The sequence below is a fragment of the Cyanistes caeruleus genome, chromosome 1 (genome assembly GCF_971803275.1).
Source record: "Cyanistes caeruleus chromosome 1, bCyaCae1.hap1.1, whole genome shotgun sequence".
NCBI lineage: Eukaryota > Metazoa > Chordata > Aves > Passeriformes > Paridae > Cyanistes > Cyanistes caeruleus.
Window position 1 is genome coordinate 54,718,174 of NC_141701.1, and position 20,500 is coordinate 54,738,673.

Genomic DNA, 20,500 nt, shown 5'->3' on the forward strand with positions numbered 1-20,500 from the left:
CAACATTATTAATACTAAATACAATAAGAGAGATATGGAATAGAATTTTGCTAGATACTCTACCCCTCTTTTTTCTCTGTACTCAGGACAAGTCTCCATCCTTAGAGACATTCCAAAATCTTTTGCACATTGTCCAGGGTACCTGATCTGGATGTCCCTGACTGAACAGGGAGGTTGGACAAGGTGATCTTCCAATCTAAACCAAAAACTCTGTGAGTTTCTGATTATCTGAATCTGACAAGTTCTTTTTGTCTGCTGCTGGGATAAATAGACAAGCTGCTTGAGAGATTAAAAAAAGGTATTTTGCCAGCATTGTCTTTGTATTTGGGGGATTAAAAGTCTATCTTTAAAGAAAAATGAAAGGTTTTCTTCAACAAGTCAGCCAAACTGTGTTCTGAAAACTTAACAATAATTCAACGTTTTCAGAAATATTTGTGACCCATAGCTAAAGCTTGCTAACCTATACAAATGTATACTTTTTCCTGTAATCAAGATTATAGAGCTGGTTATGATTAACAAAACATTCATGTTAATGAAAAAGTTTATAGAGACAGTTTTTTTCAATAAAGGTATTCCATTTTACACTACTTGAGGATTTGAACTGAAATGGATCATCAGTCCTTTGATCTATTGGGCAAATAGTCTTTGATCTATTGCAGTTGGCTCATATCCAGCTTTTCATCCATGAGAACCCCCAAGTCTTTCTCCACAGAGATCGTCTCAGTGCCCAGTGGCTTCCTCTCCCTCCTTCCCACAAGTCTGTGCTCATGTCTGGGATTGCCCTGATGCCATGGTGATTTTTTGCCTTTTCTTTTATACACCTTTTATATACCTTTTACATATCCTCAGTGCTCTTAGCATGCATATTTGTAATTCATTAAGTCTTAAAATCTAGCATAGCCCTAGTATTCTGTTAGGCCAGAAGACCAAACATCCTAGAGGTCTCGTAGCTGGAGATTGGAAAGCCCTACACTATCTTAAAAAACCAATTTACAATTTACAAATTACAATTTACAATCCTCTTTACAATACCTCCCATAAATTAAGATTAAGCCCATCCATGGGGGAATTCTTCAGGATGGGGGAATATCACACTATTCATTCAAGCCTCTCAGTAGGGCACCTTTTTTTAGATATGCTAATTTGTATGGTCCATAAAATTGTATTTGTGATCTATCATGTGTGTGCATTTTGGAGTAGTGGTGCACTATAAAGATCCTTACTAAATACTGAGGCAAAAACCCTTTATCCCTTAACCATGTCTGGCTCTTAATCTTTAGGGCCCAGGGAAAGTCATCAGCCCTGCGCAGGTGAATTTGGACATGTTGAACCTCATTAAATTCTCATGGGGCCCACTTCTCAAGTTTGTCCAGGTCACTCTGGATGGCATCCCATCCCACTGTGTCAAATGCAAATCTCGTCCTGGTGCTGGCTGAAAACTTGCTGAGGGAGCAATTGATCCCACTCTGTGTCATCATATTGAGGAGCACCGGTCCCAAGACAGAACCCTGAGGGACATCACTCATCCCAGGCCTCCTCCTGGACATAGAGCTTTGACCAAAACTCTCTGTCTGTATCCATCCATCCATCCATCCATCTCCTTATGCACTGAAAAGTCCACCTGTTGTTTTCCTTCTCTAAGGACTGTTTGGATTCCTCCCTATGATTTCTTATGCCAGAGTGAGAACTAGTTTCACACAGGCTCAAGCTAATGCCTGAAGCCTAAAAATCTTATTTGACCACTGTCAGTTCCCATATCCACCCTTCAAATCCAGGTCTCTCCAGTCTGGAGATGAGGATAGTTTCTGGGACTGTGCTAAAGGAAGTACAGAAGTCTAGGTAGATTACATCAGTCAATTATCTCTTATTGACCATGGCAATCACTTTCATAGAAGGCCAACAGACTGGCTGCACATGATTTTCCCTTGGTAAAGCCATGCTGGCTGTCAAGGATCACCTCCTTGTCTTGCATGTGCCTTAATGGTGTTTCCATGAAGATCTGCTCGATGATTTTCCCAGGCATGGAGGTGAGTCTCACTGATCTGCAGCTCCCTGGGCATTCCTTTCTTTCCTTTTTAAAAATCAGAGTCACGTTTCCCCTTTTTCCTGGGGACTTCCCCTGGCTGACATTATTTTTCAAATACAAAGGAGACTATTAGGGCAACATCAGCCAGCTCCCACAGAACCCTGGGATGCATCTCATCAGGACCCATAGACTTGTGGCAATTCAGTTTCATCAAGGGATCCCAAAACTGCCCTTCATTTACATTTGGAGGTACTCCATTCACCCAACCCTCAACTGGATGTTCAAAATGGAGAATCCCAGCATTCCCCAAATAAATGTGGTAAGATCAGATGAGTCACACCTTTTTTCTCAACTTTTTTTCACAGTATAACTCAGTGGAGTAATTTAATTTTGGCATTTAACTTATCTGGAGGTTTCAGAAACGCTGAAACATTCATGAAATATAAAAAACTCTACAGAGTCCCCATGCTCATGTTTTGTCACCTGTACATTTTTTTTTAATTTATATTCTTTCTTAGGTGATAAGCAATAGTGAGAACACTTAGGTTTGCCAGGATGAATATGTGTGCTCTGCTAAGGCCCATGAATTACCAACAACATTTTCAGTAATGAAACACAGCTTTTTAAACACATTCATATATCTTAAAAGCCAGCTGAACATATGAGGGTTTTCAGAGTATTTTTTAAAAGCAAAACTGTAAAGTCTGTTGATTTATGCCTAGCCTTGATATTGAAATGCATTATAATTATCCTAGTCAAAGTTTTATGTAGCAACATATCCATTCCATAAAACATTCCTCCAAAGAGGCATTTTAGCCAACACAGCCATTTCTCATGGCATTAAATGTACATGCATATATATTTACATTATATGTATATCATCATCAGATTAGTTTGTTGGTATTGATGCTTGTGCATATGTGTGTATACACATATCATATACATACAGAAATATATTTTATATAGATAAAGTATATAACTCTATAGATAAGGTATATAACTCTACGGTCCTAAGAAACATGTAGCCTCATATGAAGGCCACAGAATTTCCCTGCTAGAATTAGATCTCAGTTTTGATACAGACTCATTCTACTCAAATTATACACGGAAGCCTAAATCTGCATAAGAAGCACAAGGAATTCCCTTCAGTCCTGCCAGTCTCTGTTCTGACACAGATTTATGGAATTCTCAGGCTCTGGCATTGTGATGCTCCACTGTACATTTTAATGATTCTCTGGTGGCTGGAACCCAGCAGTAACAATTCAAGTCAGTAAGTGGGGCGGCTCTACTCTAAACTTCATAGAACAGGTAGAGGAAAGTCTTTGCTTCTCTAGGGGGATTTAGAAGGTGCTTGCCCTCCAAATAGAATCAAGTTCTGGTATATTAACTCCATTTTCTTCACTGATACTAATAGAACTGTGAACATAGGTAGATTTTAAAGCATCAGTTTCTACAGTTACCCTGTCAAAAATTTAATTCCTTTCATACCAGGTTATAAATCTTCACTACATCAGACCTCTCATATTAGCTTCCAAAAATCACATTTTTTCCCTTTTAAACAATAAGTTTAGATCATAGGCAGATTCTATTTATAGACCACTAATGTTTAAGTGAAATCTTCATCAATCTGAGTGCATGCTAGACATCACCCATTCCCCATTCTAGGTTAATTCCAGCCCTAGGAATACTATTTTCAAGTGCAAGGGCTTTCCTTTCCTTCATTTAATCCTTCATTGCTTCCTGACTTCAGTAGCTGCTGAGGATCTAGCTACACAGAAAAAATAGTATCCAGAATTTTGTCATGTTCACCCCGGCCTGGTCCTCTACAGGAAATGATGAAACATATTTTCTCTTACCGTGCTTCTGGCTAAATATGTGTACTCATAATATTTAACAGGGAATGTGAAGCAAATAGTAAGTACAGGTTAACTACATGTAACACAAGTATTTTTGTAATCTTTGAATGAGATTACACTGGAATAATTACTGTCATCATAACTTCTGTTTAAACACAAAAGGTGCCCCTAGAAAAGCAGATTGCTTGCACAGATGAACTTTGATGGTGTTTTTGACATTGAGTTGTTTATCAAAATGATTGGGTTTTTTTCACTGTGCAAAGAAACGAATGAGATTGAGCTTAATGGCTAGGAATTTAACAATTTAGTAGTTTGAAGGTATATGACCTAGGTAAAGTATCTGTGATTGGCTTTGATTACATTTTGTAGTGTCATAATAATAATAATGGTAGTATTTGTATTTTAGAATCTCATGGCTTTACATTTAAAAATCATTTTTCTAAAGTGAAGAAATTTATTTATTTACTAGCTCAGTGTATGAAAGATCTAATTCAGAATGCATAACAGTACAAAAAACAAACTTCACAGTGTTAGTCTGTGTCCTGGTTTCAGCTCGGATAGAGTTGATGTTACTTCTAGGAGCTGGTACAATCTTGTGTTCTGGATCTGGTATGAGAATAATTCTGATAATACAATGATGTTTTAATGATTGCTAAACTGTGTTTAAACTAAACAAGAAGGCTGGTAGGATGTAAAACGTTGAGAGGAGGCAGAGCCAGGACTACATGACCTACACTGGCCAAATAGTGTATGGCACCATTCTCAGGATATAAAATAGGAGGGATCTGGCTGGGCAGCCACTGCTTGGCATCAGGCTGGGCGTGGTGAGCAACTGTTTTCATTTGCATCATTTGTCCGTATATTCTATTGTTGTTGTTGTTGTTGTTATTTTCTTCTTTTTCTGTCCCATTAAACTCTATTTCAACCTACAACTGACTTACTTTTTGACTTCAGATTCTCTCTCTGTAGTGGTTTAGATTTGCCAATTTAATTTCCCGGCCAACGTACCAAATAAATGTTGTGGTTTTAAAGCAGTAACTAAAAAAAATCACTAGAAAACTTACTTATTTCTTGTTGTGAGATATGGACTAGAACAAGAGAAAAACTTTAAAGGAACAAAGAAAGTTTATTAACAAAAACTACAAGAATAAGAAACCAGAATAAAACCTCTAGAAACTCCTTTTTTCCCGCAACTACCCAACCATTCCCTTGTTCACATGACAACATAAAGACAAAAAAAAAACATTGATGGTTAAAACAGTCCCAATTCTTTCTGTAGTCCTTTCATCAGTCTTTGCAGAGAAAAAGAAGTCTTCTGCTAATCTATGGAGTTTTTCACAAGAAAACTATCTTCTTCATAGCTTGCCATTTTTCTGCTGCCAGCTGCCCGAAAATCCTGCCATCAGTTCTCTCCTCCCATTTCACATCACTCTGAGGTGTGTTATGGGTCAAATGAGTCTAGGAATGTCATTTTTTAAGGATGAGTTATTCAAAGGCAAAAGTTCTCTTCTGTTTTTGTGAGCCTCTCCGGAAAACAGAAGTTTTCTCTTTGCCTCTTAAAGGCCACAAATCTTCAACTATTACTTCTCCCCCTCCCTGTTCCAGCATCTCACAGTATCACAACCACTTCACCATTTGCTCAAAATCCACACTTTGAAACACTCCATTCCTCCCAATATACTCTGTCATGAATTAAAGGAGATTTTTTTTTTTTAAGAACACTATTGTCCACTTCTATAGCTTTAATAGAAAAATATTTCAGCTTATTAAAGTATCTCCTTCTTTATCTACCCTCTCTGAGGCTTAATTCTTTTCTTCCCCCGTGTTGTCTCTTTACATGTTGATCACTCTCTCCCCGGCTCTCTGGGAAAAAGGATTAATCTGCAAGTCTCATCCAGATAGTAAAAGAGTTAAAGTCTTGGAAAGCAGCAGATGTTCATGGTGTCAGGTTTTAGTTCAGGGGCAGAAACTACAAACCAAGCCAGGCCGGCCGGCTCCATTTCTCTCCCCCCACCCTCTGTGGCCTTGTCCAGCCTGGTGGGGGGAAGGAGGCCAAGCCAGATCCTGTTACCTCTTCAGCAGTCGGAAACCAAAGAGAGCAATAAATTCCTGGGCTTATATCTTAAGGTAGGTGTTTACAGGTTGATCTCACTTTTCAATGGTTGAAATCACTGTCAAGTCTCAGAAATGGTTAGTTATTGGTCAGGAGAAAAAACTCCCATCAGCCTCCAGCAGTAGTTTCAACTTCCTTAGCTCCTAAAGTTAATCTTAAAGGTGCAGAACTTAATATATATAAAGCAGGCGATTGGGAATACCAGTATCATAAAGTCATTGCAGGACACTCTCCCATCCAGATTGGGATAGGGGGAGTGACTGAGCGATCTAGTGGCTGGCTAGGTTTAAACCCTGATAATTTGGGACCTTCCAGGGGAATGTATTTCCTGAAGGTTACGTCTCAGATGTTTGTCCACTTTTTAAGGAAAATATATAAATTCGGAAAGCAGATATTTTCTTGAACTATTTACCCAGTACTAATAATTTATTAATACTTATTCTCAAATTTTCCAAGATTGCTCATATCATGAAATATCTGACATACCATAAATTAAATATCCAGCATATTTTAAACATTTGAACAAACAAGACAGGAAAAAAATGGACCTAAGGCTGACAACAGCTCTAGGATAAATCAACAGTTCTAAGCTCAGTTGCAAGAATTAATTTCATAGCTTTGATCATATGAAAAGCCATTGTGATTTGCTTAAGAAAAAAAACCTTAAAATCTCAAAACAGGAAAATTCATGATTATTTAGGATTTCAAAAGGAAATGGGGAAATACACTTACTAAATTATAATTTTGCTTTGTTGTGTGGCCATAGAGAAAGAGGAGGAAAGTGATACATTAGATTTTGAATTACGAAAATTCCCATATAATGGCCTGCCAGGAAATGAAAACACATCTCAATTCTGAAAATAGGGAACGTGATGTAACTATGAGCCCATCCAACTCCTACAAGTTACATGAGGACAGAATGTGGGAAGGAAAAGACATTGCTATACTGAACGCATTAAGTTAGACCTCACTTGCAGGAGAAAGAAAATTAATCAAAATGACACATCAGCTTTGAAGATATTAATTATTACCAGATTTTCACACACAAATCCCACAGGTTGTCTGACAAAAGAAATAAATTAAAAATCAAAGCAGGTTATTATTTATGCATAGGTAATATAAGAGGAAGTTTATCAAGAACAGCCCATTCTCCTGGCAAAGAACAAAGCTCTCTTCTTTCCTGGCAAGAAGAAGAGTTCTTTTGTCTGGAGAATACTTCTTTCCGAGAACAGGATTTTCAAGGGATGTGGGTTTTCTGTAATGTCCTTCTGGGACCTCCCCTGATTTAGCCATATTCCAGTTCTACATACTGTATAAAATCAGAACAAGAGTGAAGCATTAAAGATTCACTAACATTTGTTCTATTACTGTATACTGTCTACATTAAGGGAAAAAAAAAAAAAGCCTGCATTGACTCAGCCAGTACAACTATATTCTAAATCTTCAAGACAAGGCCAAACTGAAATGCAAGATTTTGAATCAAAAAAAGCAAAAAAATTAAATAATGGTATGTTCATGGATAGAATCAATGAGGTGTAGATATGTCAGTTAAAACACTGCAGTGAGGATAGAATCCTCATCAAAGCAGAGAAATTGTTGGATGGCAAGATTACCTAGAATATTTACTATATATCACAAATGAGCTTGAAAATATATACTGAAGACTATGAGGCCCTTGATCCAGAATTAAAGTAACAGTCTTATTACTAAAGTAACAGCATATGTATTCTTAGGGCACTTATGATCAACAAACTTAAAATGAGAACAAGAAGGTAGGAGGAATTCAGCAGTTGAAGGACTTCACCAAAAGCAGCATAATTTGTGATTTGTACACTGACTGCGGAAGAAAAATACATATCATTAATGTTACACAGGGAAACTTATTATGTATCCAGGCCATGTATCGACATACAGTCTTGTAATGTAGCTCCTAGGACTAAAGAAGAAATTGAAAGCAAAGTGACATATCTAAGCAGATTTGAGCGGGAAATCTTTTCAAATTATATGTGCAATAAAGTACCTCTTGTGGAAGAAGTATTATCATCTTAACTCTCTTTTTGTCAAGTTCAGCACATACCAGTTTCAGAACTGAGATGCTGTCCTAGTGAGGGAAAGGATTGCCAACCAAAGCACACTGTGAAGTTTTAACAAGTAATATTAGATTGTGTGGATTCCAAACAGACTGGAGGGCTAGTTTGGACTGTGCTTACATTGCTTTAAATATAAAGGCCATGGGCTGCTCCCTTTTCCTTAAGCCAATTCACAATGAGCTTTTCAAATACTCATTGATGTATTCTATTTATCAGTGTTTACATTTACTACCCATAACTCTTGGTTGTGGTGGTTAGATATATACCTAACATGTCTTTATGTTTGTTCATCCAGATGCTTCAAGACTACAAACACCATCTTTAACTGCGTTAAGGGCTTTCATTAGGAAAAAAACTATATGAGCTCAACACTGAGGTAACTTCTGCTACATGTCACAATAACAATTCCACCTACTGCCCCTGCTCCCGGTTTTTGGCATCAGAGCTACATATTCTGTCTATGGTTTGTCTGACAGTCTTTGCTATCTTAGTGTGTTTAAAGATCTTCATCAGTCTTTGTCATGTTGTCGCTTCAGCTGCCTCTTATTAGAAACATCCAACCAATTAGAAATTAGGCTTAAACTCAATGCTAAAGGTGCAGGTATGGACTGTTACCTTTGCAATTTTCTTAAGAAAACTTTGACAAATTAAAAACACATCCCTTAATAACATTTTTTATCTGTTGCTTCTTCAGAGTCATGTTTCCTTTAGCCCCTGGGAGTTCAGTTCAGGATTGGCAAGACGTTTTGGGAATGATTGCCTGAAGCATCCATGAGGTTCCACTCCAGGCTGTCTATGGGTGATTTACAGTGACAGTGTATCTAGGTCATGGAAGTTCTGGCACAACACAGGCTGATCAGCTGTCAGAGGGCAGCAGGCAAGGCCAGGTAAAATGTAGCCCAAGAAGCTTTTATGGGGATGTCACCTGCAACTATTTAAATTCATTTGCTCCTGAAACACTACTTATGATCAGCAATCGATTAAACCATTAGGCAGCCACATGTTGCGTGCTAGAGCCTTTAGGACTTCATCTTTATATGAAAGGGGGTAGGATGACAAATTCTCTTTATCCAAGGCTATCAATGCATATAGGGCATCAACAGGACACTTCAGGGAACAAAATATTACTTTAATCATATTTCACTGTGCATTTACTTTGGGATAGTCATGGGCATCACAGAATCTCTCTGGAAGGTGCATTCATCCAGCTGACAAAATGTCCAATTGAGGAATAAGATGTATATGCATACAATGTGCAGATTATCATAGGCTGCTGCACTTAGTGCAATCTATGTGAGATATTTGTAGTGTATGCGAGGCAAATGAGTATATTTCATGCTATTTGTAATCGTGTATTTTCTATTGGCAAATGTTTCCAAATGCAGATTTCCAAGTAATCATACTGTAATAGGACTAAGTACAGCAATACAGCATTTGCTTTCAGTCACACACAGACATAAGATGAGGAAGTTTGGAGAATGCTATTCATTTAGTAGCTCATAAGAGCCATCCTCACCAGGTGTTAAGTGATTTTTTGGTAGCATGCTAAATACTCATATTTTTTAAAAACTTCAAAGTGTTCTTCTTAGTTCACAGCATTCAGTAGTTTCCATATTTTTCATGGTGAGGACCTAAAAATGCAGATTGCAGCAATTTTTTCTACCATATGCTGTTGTTCCTGAAAGTAACATTAAAAAAGGTTAGAAATCTCTGTATGTTTAGTCCATATCCTGTTAGAAATTTTCTTTGTTGTCTCTTGCAATTAGTTTACAAAGATAGTCCATAGTCCACATAAGATCAAATTATTTCAAGCAAATCACTCTTGGAGGCTTGTGAGGCTAGGTGGATCAGATAGTAGAAGCATGAAGGGTCAACCCAAGCTAACTCACCCTGACAGAATGGGGATGTAAAAATAATTGGGGCAAGATAAAGATAAAATAAATTGTTTTGCGTTTGGAATATTTTTTCTGTATAGATATAAAATGCTTGTACTTGGTATTCATGTCAAAAAGTTTATTCCATCCAACCGAAATCACATTGTCAATGCAATCATATGAAAAAGATTTTCTCTGAGAATTAAATTAATTGCTAATTTAATTTGTGATGATCTAAGCTAAAGTGTGAGAGAATTTTGGCATGCATGGAGAAAAAAAAAAAATTATATATACAAAAGCTATCACTGACTGCAAGAGAATTTATAACATGTAATATATCTTGTCACAATGGATGGCAGTTTTTACTGAAACACTTACTAATGAGACCACTGGTTTTGGATTCCTTACTCAACAGTATAATTGCAGCTGACTAAAAGGATCTTAAAATTCTTTCAGCAAAGGTGTCAAAACAATTTTCATTCAGTCTGCCTTCAGCATTCACTCCCAATGGCACAGGACAAAAAAACACAGTGCTGTAGAGAACTCAATAAGAATGTACAAAGTTTTTGAAAAAGTTAAGTTTATTATTTCCAAGTTAATAAACTGAAAATGTTCAAGCATGAGGTTCACCTAAAAAAGACATTTTTAATGTATTAACAAATACATCATAGGTAAAAATCATTCTCAGAACACTTTGAAACCTACTTGGAGGTAAATGGCACAAGTAAAAAAAGCTCCAACCAGAATTTGGAATGAAATTGAGGTAAAAAAAAAATCATAATTTCATGTTGAATTTAAAATAATATTGACCTTCATCACTAAGATGTGTACTCTATATTGAGTATGTGTGACTAGACTAAAATCTGGTGCACAAATTAAAATTAGCATGTGCTTGCCTTTGCTATGACTCAGTACTGCAGAGCTACTTTTGAGCTTACCACATCCTTGATATTAGAATTACCGAGCCAGTAGATGACTCAGATTATAAATGGAAATGTTTATATAATGCACTAGGGATTGGTTTAATGCAGTTTGGCCCTTTTTCACCTATCAAAGTAAATAACAAACTTGCACTCTAAGTGTCTAAATGGCTTCAACTTTTCTGCTACTCTAGTCAGTGTTTTAACCTTTTCAGAGCATTTGCTTTAAGACCATCATAAATGAACCACCAGGGATAAATGCTGTAGGAGTGAGCTTGAAGCAAAATCCTTCCCTAAACAAAATTTCTCAAAGATAATTTGTGTCAGACTGATTCCCAAAGATTCTTTCTGAGATTGAATGCATCTATCTAGTTATTTCTTAAGAATCATGTAAAAAAACTGTGTAGCTCCACTTCTTGTGCTGTTTCTCTATCAAATTAATCGAAGCCTCTGCTACCAGTGTACTTTCATGTCTGCTGGTATCCCAAAGGCAGACTTGTCAATCACACAATCCCTCTGCTGCTGTTCTGCAGTTGACCTGATTCAGCACAGAAAAGGAGCAAGAGCTTCTATGCAATCAAACTTGGACTTACGGGTACCAAAGAGACCTTAATAGACTCACTTAGTACCAGGCAGTGGAAGTATGGGAGGCAAGATAGGGTAAGGAAGGACATACTGGGGGAAATCGTTGCTTTGGAAGTGATATATTTAATTTTTATTTATTTATTTTTTTAAAATCTTTGCAGAAAAAAAACATGCAAATATAAAACTAAGGTAGTATCTATGCATATATGATGTTCATATCACACATCCCTACCCACAAGTGTAATTGTAAGAATGCTAGCAGACTCTGGAAAAAACTTAAAGTATAGATTTGTTTGAAAAACTCTGAATGGCAAATTTGACAAACCTGGTATTACTAAGATGCACAAGGACATGGTTCAATGACACTTCAGTTTGAACTTAATTTTAAATAATTCAGAACTTTAAAATGAAACACATCAGTCCCAGTGGTATAAGGATAATTTTAAACTGAGAAATTTCAAATAATTTAAAATTATGCTTTTTTTTAATACCATTACTACATTGTCACCCTGATGACTTATAACTTCCAACTTTAACACTAAAATCGCTTTGTAGGGAGCTGATTAACTGATGACCTTATCACTCAGACATTTCAAATTTATTCTTAGTAATATAATATTAAAAATAGCAGTGAGTAATGATACATAGAGGACTGCTATGGACAGTCCAGTATGAGAAAATAACATGTTATTGTTTTCTCAGAAGATCCTGATTTCTAGGAGGTACCATATTGGACCAGCAAGATTACCTATCAATTTACCAATGCTTTACAGGTCCTCAGACTTGGTCTGGATTTGGGTTTGGAAGTCTCCCTTATTTGGATGTTTGTGCAAGATTTAAGATTATTTCACAGACATAAACAATGTTCACACACAGCCCAGCTTTAGGTGTTTACAGCTAGTTTTAATTATCCAAGCCTTCCTGTATAATTACAGTAAGAGAAAAAATTCCTTTTGTGGATAGTAAGTGTCCTTAAACATTATTCTGAAATTAAAGAAAATGTATCCTAAGCTGAAGTATTTCCCTTAGGAATAAACAAATAAAGTGAATAAAGCTTCAGAATTCTCTTTAAGAAAACAAATCTGTTGTGCTTTTTCCCCCCTAAAATAGATGTAATAGATGACAGAAGCAGTAATACTGAAATAAAGTAACAGTTGCCAGAAATAATTTATGTACAATGACAAAGCCAAATTTAGACTTTATGGAGGACTATATGGCCAAATTTCTAGCACCATGTTTTTTTGGAATCAGATTAAAGGTTGATTGTGTATAGCATCTTGACTTTTACAGAACAGAAATTTTATGTGATTTATTACTTAAAGACCCATTGAAAAACAGCTGGAGACAGAAACCTGATTAGATGCTCTTCAGAGCCTCAATAAATATTTAGGAAGATAACTTTTACTGAAATTAATGGATATTAAAAGCCTTACAACCACTGAGATTGTAAACTGTAATGTACTGTACACTGTAACACTGAAAAAAAAAAGAAAAAAGTTATGTTACAGTTATGTTTTCTTTTAGAAGGCTGGAATCTGGAATCAGATTCATCTGATCCCCGATTCATGTTTTCTCTTTTTGTAAGAAAACTAAAGATTTTAAATGTTTACCTGAAAAAGGGATAAACTTTCCAAGTGTCCTCAGGCAGTTAAATTACTTGTTGACCCACCATCTTTACTTAAATTTGAAATATGTTTCACCTTTTGAAAGATGGTAATTGGGATGGTTATTATCTTTTATCTTTTTGTCCTCAGATTATTCTCAGAAAGACAGTAGTCCAAAAAAGATTTTGGAATGCACAAGTTTTAAAAAAAATTCTATTATTTCAATAATAGAAATGGCTTACAACACAAAATTATGTTTGGAAAAGATATACCTTGAATGGATTAAAGTCTTTCTGAAGATACAAAAATTATCTGCAAGGAAAACTTAGGAACAACTTTCTAGAATGATAAAAGTACATAGTTTTTTGTATTCTGTAGGGAATGTAGAGGGATCTTCACATTAATTTATCTGAAATTTTTCTGCTTGTACAAATATAATGAATTGTCAACTTGTTGTCTTGCAGTTTTGAATGCAGGATGCATTTTACTTAAATTCATACCCTCATAAGAAGACTGTGTCCTAGATAAGGTATACATGCAATATCCAGTGATCACATTTAAACAGAACAGAAAGATCAGGGATCCCACCTGGTGTGGACAAAAACCAAGACAAATATGACTCTTGTTCAGCTTATTTTGACTGTGGATGGCAAGAGGTTGCACTGAAGATGTACTTCAGTCTCTGTGTGAACCTAACCTGTGAGAGCCTTCTCCAGTTGTCAGTTGCCCTTTGTGCATCTTCTGGAGTTTGATGCTAAAACATGTCTGAGTCAATTTATTTCAGCACCTTCTCTTCAAAAGCTGTGTTTGGTTCTCTGTCTCGTGACATTCAGATAACCTAGCTTCAATCTGATGCATCAGCCCCCTTGACCACAAGGTCCATGTCTTGTTGGCTGCGATACCCTGTGGGAAAGAGTTGCCTCTGTTGATCCTCCACAGTAAGCAGCTACAGTGTAGGAAGATTAGTCACAACTATCTACTGTTAAATATTTTTCTTTTTCTGCAGGAATCTGCAGAGTGCTCTGCCTTCACACATGATTTCTAGTGTGTGGAAATGGCAAAAATGGTACTTTCACCTGGAATAGTCGTCAGCATAAGCCAAACTGCAGTTTTCAGAACAGTGGAAGAAGTATCTCACATCTGGGCATATGTGCATGTTTCTATTACAGGTCAGAGAAGCATACTAAAGAAAGACAAAATTTTGCTTGGTGGTGCATTCTGCTATGCACCTGTCTAGAGGACAAAAAGAAAAACCTTATATCACATCTTTCAAGAGAAGACCAGAATGGTTTGTGATTCAGGAGGTAATTTTTTTTATAAGGAAATTTTAATCAAGTGTCAATAAAAATGATAGAACTGAAAAAATATTAAAGAAGATATGTTAAAATTTTAAAAATATGAAGCACTGTTTTTGTAAATGCTATGAAGAGACTCAAACAGAAGGATTATATTTGGTTACTTACATCCATAATGGTAAATTGGAGGTATATAATCCAGATATAATCAATAATGGATTACTTCATCATCAGTATTTATGGAAAATTATGTATAGTCTACATATCCCAAAATGGTTGGAAATGTTTAGAAATTTATGCTGAAAATATTTTTCTGAAGTCATTATATTTAGATCATTGATATTCTCTGATAGTGCCAATCTTATGTTCCAAGTAATTAAATAATCAAATAAAGCTTTACCTTTCATTTTCATTTGGTAGATTTTCTCTGGCTCAAACTAAACCAACTTCTGCTTCCATTTATTACAGCTATCTTCAATATCTGTGTTGTTTTTTTCCCCTTAATTTTACTATACTCTGGAACTATTTGACCCAATATAATTTAGACATAAATGACGATTACTAGCTTAATTTTCTAACAGATATTTTTCTTGTGTCTTTATTTTAGTTGTTCGTACACTCTTCTCTTTCAGAGAGGTGATTTTCTTCAAGCCAGAAGAAGGTATGAATTCCTCAAAAAGGAAGAGAGGCAGACACTTCTCCTCAGGGATGAGATTAAGATCAATATTTGCATCTGAAAATCCTAATTTTCCCTCAGTTGAAAGAAATATAACAGATCCATTAAGTGCCTACATCATGAAAAATAATTAAAAATTATATTAATGATTTCAAGATTGTCTCCTTTGCTACAGAGAAACACACTGAGATGTACATTCAGACCAGATAAACACACCTTTAGTTAGGTGTTTAACACTAAAGTACTGTGTCCCTTGGGTATTAGTCCCTGGTTTAAGTGGGTTTTTTTCTAACAAGGTACTGCATACTCTTATTCAAAATGACCTCTTGTCTAACACAAATAGAATGAAGAAAGAGAGGGGGAGAAAAGGAAAAGGTGGCTGCTCTTGAAGATCACTAGACCTCCTCAGACATATTCAAATCAGAAGAGTGGTGCAATAAATATTGAAATATTTGATGAGGAAAAAATGATAGTTAAGCCCTCTTGACCTTTTGTGCAGCCCATTAACACAGTCTGCTAACACCTGCTTTGTAATTACTGTGCTAATCAAGGCAGCAGGGTTCACCAGTTGCCACATTTCTGTCCAGATTTCCAGCTTTGTTGCCATGTTGCTATCTCAATTTGTCTGCAGCACTCTTAATGTAGCCTCCTCCTGCAGAAAGAAAATTGGTTTCATATGTGAATGCTTCATAATGAAGCAATCCCTTAATGTATAGTGAACTTATTATGCATTGTGCTGAAACTAATTTTCTTTCTTCTAGAAATGCATGTGTGCTTAAAACTTAGAGGCAGAACAAATGATATTCAGCTTTGTCCCAGAATTAGATGTTTGGGACTAGTTTACAACAAACAGACAAACTGTCACAGTCACAGAGTTGAAAAAGCTGTTCAATCAATATGCTGTTTGCTTAGGTTCTGTCCACACATGCACACAAACAAACCACTTTATGTCATATATTTCATGTCCACTTTCAATATTAATACTGTTAGAATTACTGAAATGTCACCTGTAAAGCAGAAAAGCATTTGAAAACTGTCATGTGGATAAGGTTCCCATGGAAACCAATTTACTTGATATCCATGTGTTCAATATAGCTGCCTATAATTTTATTTGGATTCTTGTGGAAAAAAAAAACAACACAAAACTGTAGCAAAAACTTGGAAATAAATGTTTTTAAAGGACATTAAAAATACTCATTTAATACACTATATGTCTCATGCAGTAGAATAGCACTAACCTGATCAACATTCAACTTCTAGCTGTAGCTTTCATTCTATCTATGATGAATATGGTGTGTTGACTCAGAAAATCTAAGGATCTAACCAAAGTAAACACAGTGCCTTGAGTTCTTTGTTCAGCACATAGAGGAGTTACACTGGAAGCACATTTGCACTGGAGACTACAACATCACTGAATTCCCTTCTGCAAATCCCTAAAACTTGTCACCTGACACAGTGCTTCTGTGTGACAAAAACACATTAGTTCCAGGACAGGAGAGACTGACTCTATCCAAAACTAATTATGATAAAATTGACTGTTTCAGACAGAATTGGTGATAAGTTAAAGTGGTTGAGATGACGAGATAAAGCTCACAAGGCTGTCTGTGAAAAGAGCTAACAAAAAAAGGGAAATAGCTATAAGGTTTATTCCTTAAAACACAAAGAACTCCAGCAACCAAGCCTTAAAAAAAAATCCTAAAGGTTTATTGATGTGGGTTTTTTTTCTTTTTTTTTAACTGAAGAAATTTGGTGTCTTTAAAGCTGCATTATTTTTGGCTTTGGTCTTCTGATAGCCTGCAGTCACCTAAGGCTACATTCATCACCTATATCCTCAGTTACCTAAATTTCTTTAGCCATCTCATATCCTTAGACAGACTAAATCTCTAACACCTGCCATATTTTTTACATTGTAAATATTCCAATAAAATACATAGTCCAGTTACCAAAGCAAGATGCTTCTAAAACATGATTATGTATATCCATGTGAACTATGAAATAGGTGGGATTTTTTCTGTCTCTTTACTGAAGATGAGGAACAAATATCCAAAAGACATCTACATTTAGTTTAAGATACTGGAAAGTAAGGATTATTTTTTGCTGGCATTTTTCATATGTAGAAGGGGAAAAAAAACAGCACTGTAAAAAGAGAGAGAATATACTTTTCAGTAAAACAACACAAGAGGAGGAGGAAGTAAGAATACAGACCTTTTGTTTATTTCAAAACAACTTTGTGAAGATTTTAAGTCATAAGTCACTGTATTGCTTTGTTGGGCCGTAGGTAAATTGTTTGCTATTTTATAAAGCCAATAACCTAGGTTTTCTGAGCTATATGGCAAAGTACTGAGTCCATGTTAAACAGAAGTAAGAAATGTGTTCAAAGCTTGAGATAATTCTTCTTGGTGTTGTTATTTCTACAGCTGCAGTGACAGCTGGAACAAGATTTTCCAGAAAGTACAAAAGTATATTTTGCCTCTTTGAATATATTCTACTAACTACAAGAAATGTTAATCTGAGTACACTCTGTTTTATTTCCTACCTATACAATTTAATCCATAAGCAGAAAAGAATTTAAAATTTTATTTGCTATTTCTTGGAAGGAAGAAAGCACTGTACTATACTGCTGATAACTGGCCTTTAATGTCCCTGATTCTGAATTAATATCCTTAATTCTGGCTATGCTATACTGATGATATGCTTTAGTATTGAATGAAGACATAATGTTTTCTTCATAGGCTACACCACTTTCTACTTTTTGTGTGCAAACCTACTGTTATATTTCAAGTTTGAACTATAGTTTTATTTTTCAGCTTGTTTTCTTAGTTAAAAAAAAAAAACAAAACCAAATCTCTAAAATTATTCAATTGCAGTTCCAATACATTGACACAAGATTGTTCTGAGATTCTTTGTTCAAATACTAAAGGCAGTAACCATGCAATCGATATGTTAAAGTCATGTAAAACATTTCTGGATAGTAGAGACAAAACCTTCATGCAGTGGACTGTGGAAAAGATAAAAGAAGTAAAAAAGCTTGATTGTAGTCCTTAAGGGCTTAAAGTAAGAGTCACAGGATAAATGGGGCAACAGAGAGGTTTTTCTCCAGCTAGATACCTTTTACTTTTCAGAGAAGGTGAGATAATAAACTGATAAGGAAAGTATACTGATGATATATGAAATTAAATTTTAATTACTGGATATTATCAACAAAGTTGAAGTTGTTGTGTTTTTTTTCTTTTTCCTTTAAAGCCCATTATTTTTTTTCTAAGGCTTAATATTTCATAATTTAATACATTTTACCAGTGTTTTTAATCTCTTATAATATGTGGGGCTATTTACTCACAATATTTTTACCAATTTGTAGTAGGATTTAAATAGAGAATGAGTAGATAGATGGAGTATTACAAAAGTGTTATAAATATAAATTAATTTGTGGAGAGAATGAGTACAAATAACTTGCTAGCTCTTGGTATTTACTAGATGAGAGTGATGATCCTAAATCTGAATGAAACCTGAATGAAAACTGTCTATCTTAAAAGACAAGATAACAGTGAACTATTTATTATATGTATATTACATCTCTTGTTGCACATTCTTAGCATTGCTCTGTAGCACAAAGATATTTTTAAATTGATCTTCCTTCTTTCAGCATATTACAACTATAAGTCAACATGAGGATGTGTCTGCATGTAAATATGCCCAGATCCCTACAAGCACTTCTGAAGTAAAAACTGGTTGTTAAACGAAAGGCTGTGAGCTCCAGTTTTGTTTGTAATTGATCAAACCCTGCAGAAGTCTTTAGATTTGTACTGTAGGAGTCATTTACACTGTATCATCATCAAAACAGACTGAAAATTTCAGACCCAAATGCATGACTACAGAAACCTTGTCTAAACATTTTTTCCTCCTAAAGATATGGGATCTGGGGCAATCTGATCTAGTAGTTGGCATCTCTGCCCATGGTGGGGGAATTAGAACTATATTTAAGGTCTCTTCCAAATCAAACCAGCCTATGTTCATTTGATTCTATAAGTTTTGTCCTTTTGGGCTTGATAAACTTTCCTATCCTATATTTCTTCTTTGGTGTTTCTAAAACTTAGTCTTTCACCTTATTAGAGTGTAAGAGTCACAAAGCTAAATGTCCTCATTCTTTAGCACATTGTGGAATATGAAATAATATAAATTTAGTGGGATGTTTTTCTGAAACAAAAGAGAATATTACTAAAAATAATTGTTTTTAAATAGAAGAATCCATGCATTTTAGAAACTTTTCCATGGTGTTCTTTGCAGGGCTGCTCTCAACCATTTCTTTGCCCAGTGGATAAGGCCTTGAGCAACCTGGCCTGGTGGGAGCTGTCCCACCCTATGCCAGAGTGGGTTGGGACTAGAAGGTCAATTCCTATTCCTGAAGATTCTATGATTCTACGACTTGAAAAGCAAGGCTAACTAACATCTTTGGGAAGATCCATGAGTTCTTTGACTAATAAAGATTATTTGATCTGGCTAACTAGCCTAACTAACAAGTGAGATGTTTACAAACATCTGCAGGAGGCTTAAAAAATCATAAATATCTTAAACACTATTAAGATCACCACTTTGCTCACTTTGGCAAACTGTATAACGAAGTTGCAACCACTGGAGAACACCCTGCCTTCTGGATTTCAGGAAGTTGGACTTTAAGACACTTGATAAGAACTGGAGATAAGATAAAGGTGGCACTATTGTCCAGTTATCTCAGGTCTCAGAAGTAGACGAGGCTTAGGGAGAAGAGTGTGTTCACAAGGGAAGCCAACAGCAGCTCTGATGAAAATCAGCTCTGGTTGAGTTTGGCATGGGAGAGGCTGTAGCCCACAGACCATCTGATAATGCCAAGGAGGTTCTTGGGCATTCCCAAATGCACCTGAACTACAATAACCCATGGAACAGTGTGTTTTGTGCAACCCTCACCACTGACAAGACCAGAAGAAGATGACCAACAGGCAACCATGAGATCTATGGGGCTGATGATTAATATTCTGCTTAATCTGTCTCTCTTTTCTCTCCCTCACCACCACTTTCCCTCACTTTCTTCACTTTTCTATTTATTTTTCTCTCTCTCTCCCTCTCACTTTTATTGCTAAATAAAATCCATACAGTTGACTTCAGCATATGATCTTGTTTGCACCTTAATTTAGGCAGAGGCATCTCATTAATAATTTTAATAATCAGATTGTAACAATGTGATTTAAACAAGCTGGAAAAATGACACTGATTTTATATCCCTTGGTCTAGGGAGAAACACTCCAGTCCTCTCCTTGCCCTACTTACAGTATAATAAATGTGTCTTCTATGTGCAAGCACAGTGGCAATAATAGAAATATAGTTTTGAATGAGTGCTTATTTTTTTGTTGTTCATTAATAAGCAAAAATAAATAAAACCACCTGTAAATGTACTATATTTATCCAAATAACAGATAAGACTGGTACA

At 35.8% G+C, this 20,500-nt stretch overlaps 1 long non-coding RNA gene across 7 annotated transcripts in view; it reads left to right on the forward strand.

The window, feature by feature from the left end:
• The window catches only part of LOC147655513 (uncharacterized), a 51,363-nt gene extending 31,183 nt beyond the window's left edge, over positions 1-20,180 (forward strand). The window contains exons 1-5 of one of the 7 annotated variants that reach the window (XR_015288223.1): positions 3,252-3,334; positions 8,381-8,461; positions 8,780-8,972; positions 14,238-14,372; positions 14,971-20,180. This is a non-coding gene — a long non-coding RNA (uncharacterized LOC147655513). Of the gene's footprint in view, positions 1-3,251; positions 3,335-5,645; positions 6,010-8,380; positions 8,462-8,779; positions 8,973-14,074; positions 14,373-14,970 lie in introns of those variants that run through there. The other 6 variants (XR_015288222.1, XR_015288230.1, XR_015288221.1 and 3 more) reach the window with 6 other exon arrangements.
• The last annotated feature ends 320 nt before the right edge of the window (positions 20,181-20,500 follow it).